Genomic DNA, 7500 nt, shown 5'->3' on the forward strand with positions numbered 1-7500 from the left:
GATGAGGGCCAGTCTCGTACTTCTTAAGTTGCCTCGCTCATGCCCAAAAAGAACTCTTGATAATTCTGCCATTGCATGACAAGGCAAGACTCCCGATTCTCATGTTATATATATTTTTTTTTTTTTCGTAATTGTCGGGCCACCCAGTCCTACCAGCAAAATACCAGCATCGATTAAAGTTTTTAGCTTTCAGAATTTGCCCAAATTGTATCGGTAGGTCCTGGAATTCGTCCACAGAAAGGCCAGAGAGACAACTTCACTCGTGAACCGCCATGTTTACAACAGAGCATTTTAGGCGTCCCAGTCTGCATGAAACCATCTCTCAGCTCTGTCTCGAGAAGACCAGACACGCACGGTTCTTACGTTACGTTCATGCCTGTAGAATCGTGAAGTGAAATGTCAATTGCTGGTAAAGACCAGCATGTTAATTTCTTTGGGAGAGCCACAGAACATTTACGCATGCGCTGACGGAATGTTTGAACAAGAGAAAAAAACGCAGTACCTCCAGACATCCGGCGCTGGAGCGTCGTACCAAACGAGTCATCCCGGGATTTCGGCCCGTGCGATCGCTTTTGGACGCAGTTGGCCCTTCGCTGCTTTCTGCTACCGACCTTGCCTCCCGGTACGGCATTGAGGGAGAGATATGTCGACCCCTAAACCATATGTGACAAATCCCACGCCTACTCACAGCTCCAAACCGCCCTTGTCAATTTAACGTAAGAATTGGATGGCTTATATATTCAAGGGAAAATCGTTTTATCTGTCATATGGTAAGCACTGGAGTCGCAGATTACAAAGTGTGCGCATGCGCCCTGTAAAAGGTAACATACATATGTGCATAAACTTTATTTCATCTCGAATTTCAGAATAACTACAGGAGCTAATGCCTTCAAGACATTACATTTGCAGCTAAAATACATAGCATATACAGATACACACTAAATACATAATATTTAAAGATATATTCATTAAAAAGAAGAGCCGCTGTACAAAATGCGGCCCTGGATTCTCTTTTAAACCAGTAAACTCATAGGTACGGATAAAATCAGGCAGCGCATTCCGCAACTTAGCTGATACGTAAGAAAAATCGACCGTGATTGATCTAATAAACAGAAACAAATAACTGGAAAATAATAGGCCTTTTTCATATTTTCACGATCCACTTTCAAATTTAATCACACACTTTCGACTTTTCAAATGCCATATGTTTTTGCCATGAAACGTCATTTTAGAGGATTTTGAAGTCCAAATCATGTCAATTAAATGCCGCCGTCACGCAAGGGTGGCATGCAAAATCAATGGAAGCACAGTCGAAACCCGTTAATTCGAAATCGCAAAGGAAACGGAAAATCATGAGTTCGAATTAGTGGGGTTCGAAATAACCCGTTCATCATTAAATAATGTGCACGGAATATCATGATGCTGGTACACCTTTTAGACATTTTACGCATTACCTTTAAATTTCGCAATATTGGTGATAATGAGAGTAGAGAGGAATTATCCATTTGCAGTCATTCCAGTCCCAAAGCTATGCTTGAGAACGCTTTACATTGTAGCTTTTTTTCGGGACTGGCCGAGATTGTGCAATTCTACCTCGTCATCAGTCCGAGTCATTACGGGTTACATGAGAAGCATGCGCATGCTTATCAGGTCAGTCCATGATTTGCTATCGGGTCAGTCGCAGGCAAAGCGTTCATGTTAGGCCCATAAGACGTCCCATAGATTACAACTTTAAACATGATATATACCACACCAAGTGTCCTTTTAGACCAACGTTAGACATCATCCACCCTAAGTTAACCACGTTTACCCCAATCCGCCATAAGTTACACTACCTTAACAACGTTAACCCTCAGGTACCCTAAGTTAACCTCGTTTTACCACGTTTACCCACATCTACCCTAAGTACACCACGTTTAACCGAATCTACCCTAAGATAACCACGTTTAACAACATCTACCCTTAGTGAACCACGTTTAACCACATCTACCCTTAGTTGACCACGTTTACCCACATCTACCCTTAGTTAATCACGTTTACCCACATCTATCCTTAGTTAATCACGTTTACCCACATGTACCCTAAGTAAACCACGTTTAACCACATCTACCCTAAGTGAACCACGTTTAACCACATCTACCCTTAGTCAACCACGCTTAACCACATCTACCCTTAGTTAATCACGTTTACCCACATCTAGCCTTAGTTAATCACGTTTACCCACATCTAACCTACGTGAACCACGTTTAACCACCTCTACCCGTAGTTAACCACGTTTAACCACATCTACCCTTACTTAACCACGTTTACCCAGAAGCTGAGGGCTCTGAGCGTGCATGCGTCCGATGAAACAACCTCAGGATGACTTGCTAGCTGAGCTAGAGGCCGCCCTTGCCTCCCGGGGGGGGGGGGTACTCCCTTATAAGGCCTTAATGGGGACGTGCGGCCAGCCAGGGTATGTTTTTCGGGATTTTTGTCTTGAACAGGGTATCGAATTTATCATTTTTTGTCTTAATCAGGGTATCGATTTATCAATTTTTGTTTTAAACTGGGTTAAATGTCTTAAACAGGGTATCAAAAATCGGAATTCTGTCTTAAAATGGGTAGGAAAATTAGCGATATTTGTCTTAAACAGGGTCAGGGTATGAGGGGCCGCGCCGTACCTCCCCACCCAGGGATATGTCGAGTACCCCCCCCCCCCCCGGGCCTTGCCTACGGGGACAAAAAAGGGCCCAATATAAACCAAACATTGGCCGAATTTGTCAAGCATAAATGGGCTAGGAAGATGTCTCAGGCAAAACTCGCGGAGATTCTGGGCAAATATGTGCAGCCACAAAACTGCCCCGATATCGCTGAAGCGCACGTCAACCCTGAAATTTGGACTCCGCTTACATCTTTCCAAAAGAAAGGCGATTTCAAAATTGCCAACATGCAACAAGCCTATAGAAGGCTACCTTCGCTATTGCTTCGTCTTGCACCGAACGCCTGACGACAAGGCTCTATTGTCTCATAACCTTGACGCCATGGCACTAATCGGACACGTGACAGCTGAGTTGGCGCGCTTGAGACGTGAACAGCGGAAACCAGCCTTGAGGCCGGAATTTCATGCCCTCTGCTCTGCAGATTGTGAGCACTCCCAGCTTTTTTTCGGGGAGGAGTTAGCGAAACAAGTTCACGACGCTATAGAAACAAACCGTTGGTACCGTTGGTACCGCCAAAGGCACAGCCACAAACCGCCCTGACAAGCGTCAAGGTTCTTGGACCACTGATCGCTATCGCGGTTACAAATCGTCCCACTTGGGTGGTCGCCATACTTCCAGCAACATTTTTTGTCAAGAGGAGCCCGCACACCGTTCCGCGAGAAGAGGCACAAGAAGTCAAAGAGCGAGAACGACAAATGATTTTGGCCTCCCTTGAAAACGTTAAACGTGCGGTAAGAGAATTTGCGGCCATTCTCCCACGATTAAAAGCATATCTACAGGATGCTTGTTTTAAATTCTATGCTGGGTGTATTGTGCATACCTTAGACGTTTGGCACTCCCTTACTTCCGACAGGGAAATGCTATCCACTGTGATGGGCCTTAAAATAGAATTTGACTCTATCCCTCACCAACACTACATTCCCCTTAATAAGAGAAGTGTTGCTGAGGAGGTTATCGTTGCGGGCGAAATTGACAAACTACTCACCAAACATGTCATCGAGCCTGCTGAACACTCCTCGGGCGAAATAATTTTCGACATTTTCCTCCGAGATAAAAAGGACGGAACTCATCGAATGATCCTCAATTTAAAAGCGCTAAATCAGTATGCTGTCAAAATCCACTTTAAAATGGACACGATTCATACCATAACCAAATTAATTGAGAAATATTGTTTTATGGCATCTGTTGCCTTAATTAAAGGATGCATACATACACTGTCTTCGTCTAGCGCGCTTAAGTAAAACCCTCCACCTCCCTTTGGTCATACCAAATGCGTGTTCGGATACTATTCTCGCCTTAGATACCTCTGGGTTGAAATTCCTCTGGTCGCGCGTAAGGCCACCATTATCCTTAAATGCAAGGGGTACCCAACGAATCTGTTCCTCACATTATCTGTTCCCCAGACGAATCTTGCTGGCTGGCAAAAATACAGGTGTTTCGATGAGCTGGCTGGGAAATTTTGTTATTGATAGAGGTTTTGCCAGGGAATTACTGACTTTTTCTAGCATTTCAACCCGAGCTGGCTGTAGAAACTCTGAAGACTTAGGACGACTAAAAAAAAAAAATAATAATAATAATAATAATTAAAAAAAAACGACCCCTTCCCTCTCCCAGAGAATAGTCACAAACATACGACGGCTGGTCAGAGTGATTGCGCTTGCGGAAAAAAACTGTTTTGTCCCGGTTTTGTCGCTTTTGTTCGGTCGTTTTGGGATCGAGGGATTTGAAAGCGCGCGGAATTTCTGGCTGGGAAATAAATTTGATCAGCTGGCTGGGAAACCAACCAATTTTATCTAGCTGGCTGGGAAATTTCTTGTGTGTCTTGCTGGGAAAAAGGAACAGATAATGTTTTCCCAGCAACACTGAAAAACACCTGAAAATGCCTTAATAACATTTATTTTCATTAACTGGGGTGTAATAATAAATTTTACAACAAATTGGTCGTTGGGTGCCCCTGTAAATGATCGGATGAGCCAGGTTTTGTTTGGATAAGCAGTGTCTCCCACGATAAGTGGGCGCACTACAGTTCCGCCTAAGTCAAATGTGGGTTCCATTAGGATACTCTCATCTTCAGCAGCCCAATAAATGTCAGTTAAACGAAGCATCCGAGCATCATGTAGACTTCCAGGAAACCCAGTGGCCACGGATAAATAGAGGCCAGAGGCATCAACTATTCCCTTTACTAAAAAACTGTAGAAATGTTTCCGGTTAAAGTAGTCTTCGTGGTTAATATTTGGGGCCTTGATAGGTACATGGCTTCCATCTATTGCTCCAACTACATTCGGCAATTTACTTTTATTGTCGAAGCCTTTAATTTTCTTAGCTATCTCTACTGCAGTAGAAGGAAACTTGATAAACTCATCTTGATGTCGGCAGATTTCTTGAACAAATTCATGGCAAAACTTTACGACAGTCGGTTTTGCCAACCCAACAATCAGTCCACACGAGCGGTTGCACTCTCCAGTAGCTAGTCGCCACAGGCTTGCACCGACGCGCTTTGGAACTGAAATGGCATCTCGCATCCAAGTGTTTTGTCGCTGAAGCGCCGGTCCAACGAGCTGGCATATATATTCAAAGGTATCGTGCGAAACTCTAAAGTTTTCTTTCCACCAGTGATCCAGTGCATTGTTATTTAGAAGTTGCTTAAACCAATTCTGTGGTCGTGGAAATACCCAAGCTCTCCTTGGCCGGCGAGCTAATTCGAGACGAGCGCGTAAATGTAAATAAAATGCCGACAAACCTTGACAGTAGCGTAATTTAAAGCGCTTTCTTCGGTGTCTTCTCGCAAAAAACTGCAGGACTGTAGAATCACTGAAATTAAGCTTACTAGATCTCGATTCGTGTCACCCGTGTTGATCTGCACGTTTCCCGCCAATTTACAAGGTCGGTTAATTCATATCTAATTATATTTTACCCTGAGAGGTGTCTTTTACCGTGTAGCCGCATCCCCAAGGGTAATATGAAACCTGAGCTGAACCAAACCCAAGCAATTTACCTTCCGGAAGACCCCAAACCCAAGGTGTGTGTAACCACTACTAATCTGTGCCAATCGCCAAATCTCACCGGAGATATCTTAGATTTTTGTTTAAAGGACATCTGTTCCAATTAACCTGCCTCCCAAACGGGCTATCCTGTGCCCCCCGAAAATTCACGAAACTCTTGAAACCGGCCCTCTCTAAATTGCATGAGAAGGGCCACATTTCTGGTGGGTATATTGATGACCTCTACCTTCAGGGCAGCACTTATAATGAATGTGCTGTCAACGTCATTGACACCTTTACCTTATTCCACTCGCTTGGGTTCACCCCACATCTGGATAAGTCCAATTTTAATCCATCACAGATGATGAATTTCTTGCGTTTCACAATTGATTCCGTCAACATGACCATTACTTTAGCTAATGATAAGGCGCGCAAATTACAATTTGCTTGTCTGGAATTGCTCCATAAGATGCTCCCCACTAACCGAGAAGTAGCTCGTGTTATTGGTAAATTGGTAGCTTCATTTCCAGGGGTAATGCATGGGCCCCTATATCGCTATATTATCGAACCTTAGAGAGGTGCAAAATTGTACCCTTGAAGGCTTCCAATGGCAATTTCGATGCACGCATGAGCCTTTCTGGCCTGGCGAAATCTGATCTACAGTGGTGGATAGATCACATAAGTCCACTTCAGTCCAATTAGTCCAATTCAGTCCAATTCTTTATCCAATTAAAGGAAATGGCTCCTGGCTCCGCGCGCACTTGTAAAGGAATAGAAAAAACAAATTCAGTTTTGAAACATGACTCTATTTGATGAAAAAATTGAATCTTCGTTCCGACCTCATTACTATAAGCGACTTTCAGAACGAGTCAGAATACAATAGATGTTCTTATTATGCAAATAAGTGGCTTAGTATTCAGCAGATAAGCTCAATTTTTTTTTTCTATTTTATACTTTTCTGTCTGCTCTTTTGGTGGAACAAATTATCCTTACTGTTTTTAGCCTTTAAAAGTCTATATTTGTGAAAGAGCAATCGTTTTTCTTATTAGATTAGGATGAAGTGGCCTTAGTGATTAAGCAAATTAAAACCCACAATAGGATATTATAAATAATCACACCCTTGTTCACGATCTACGAGTTTCGCAGTAAGAGTTTGACAAACTGTATTACCTTTCATTGCCCTCTTTGTTGTTTGTTGCTGGAGTTCTTTAAATTTGTCGAGAATGATGGAGAGGGTATAGCAGTGCAAAAGCCCTTAACGCGGAAAAACGTTATCTGTCAAAGTAAAAGAATGTTCCGCCCACATCATGATTTAAAGACTCTTGGGACGAAGTCCACAAGCGCTATTAATACCGTGTAGTTGATTCCTTCAAAAGCAAAGCACCCATTTGAAAATCCCGGAGCAAAGGAGATAGGTAGGTTTTTAGTAAAGGGTAGTATTATGGTTTATTGCATACTTTTTGTTTAGTGGTCATGAAAAAAATTCCAACAAACAATTCTCAGTCCAATTCTTTATCCAATTAAAGGAAATGAATGAATCACCTCTTCTGGCTCCGCGCGCACTTGTATTTAGGCTCCAAACAAGTTTCCTCAATTCGTCTGAGTGCATATTCAACATAAACATAAACACCTTGCAATTGGGCAAATTTATGTACTCCTATCAAATCTCGACCCCTTGCCTATACGTATACTTTTAAGAAAAGACTTCAAGCTATTTATTTGTAAGAATTATTAATGTATAACGCAGTTGCTTATTGTTTCCTACGAAATTCATGTTTGTTGAAGATCTGATAAAGTGCAATCTGTCTACTTTTTGG

General features: G+C 42.6%; 1 protein-coding gene across 1 annotated transcript in view; it reads left to right on the forward strand.

Annotated features, from left to right (window-relative positions):
* Nucleotides 1-6858: 6858 nt before the first annotated feature.
* The window catches only part of LOC137978739 (sodium channel protein 1 brain-like), a 46431-nt gene continuing 45789 nt past the window's right edge, over nucleotides 6859-7500 (forward strand). Inside the window, exon 1 of the mRNA XM_068825779.1 lies at nucleotides 6859-7098. The gene's annotated coding sequence lies outside the window, so the exon portion shown is untranslated. The remainder of the gene's footprint in view (nucleotides 7099-7500) is intronic.

The sequence above is a fragment of the Montipora foliosa genome, chromosome 12, assembly GCF_036669935.1.
Source record: "Montipora foliosa isolate CH-2021 chromosome 12, ASM3666993v2, whole genome shotgun sequence".
Taxonomy (NCBI): domain Eukaryota; kingdom Metazoa; phylum Cnidaria; class Anthozoa; order Scleractinia; family Acroporidae; genus Montipora; species Montipora foliosa.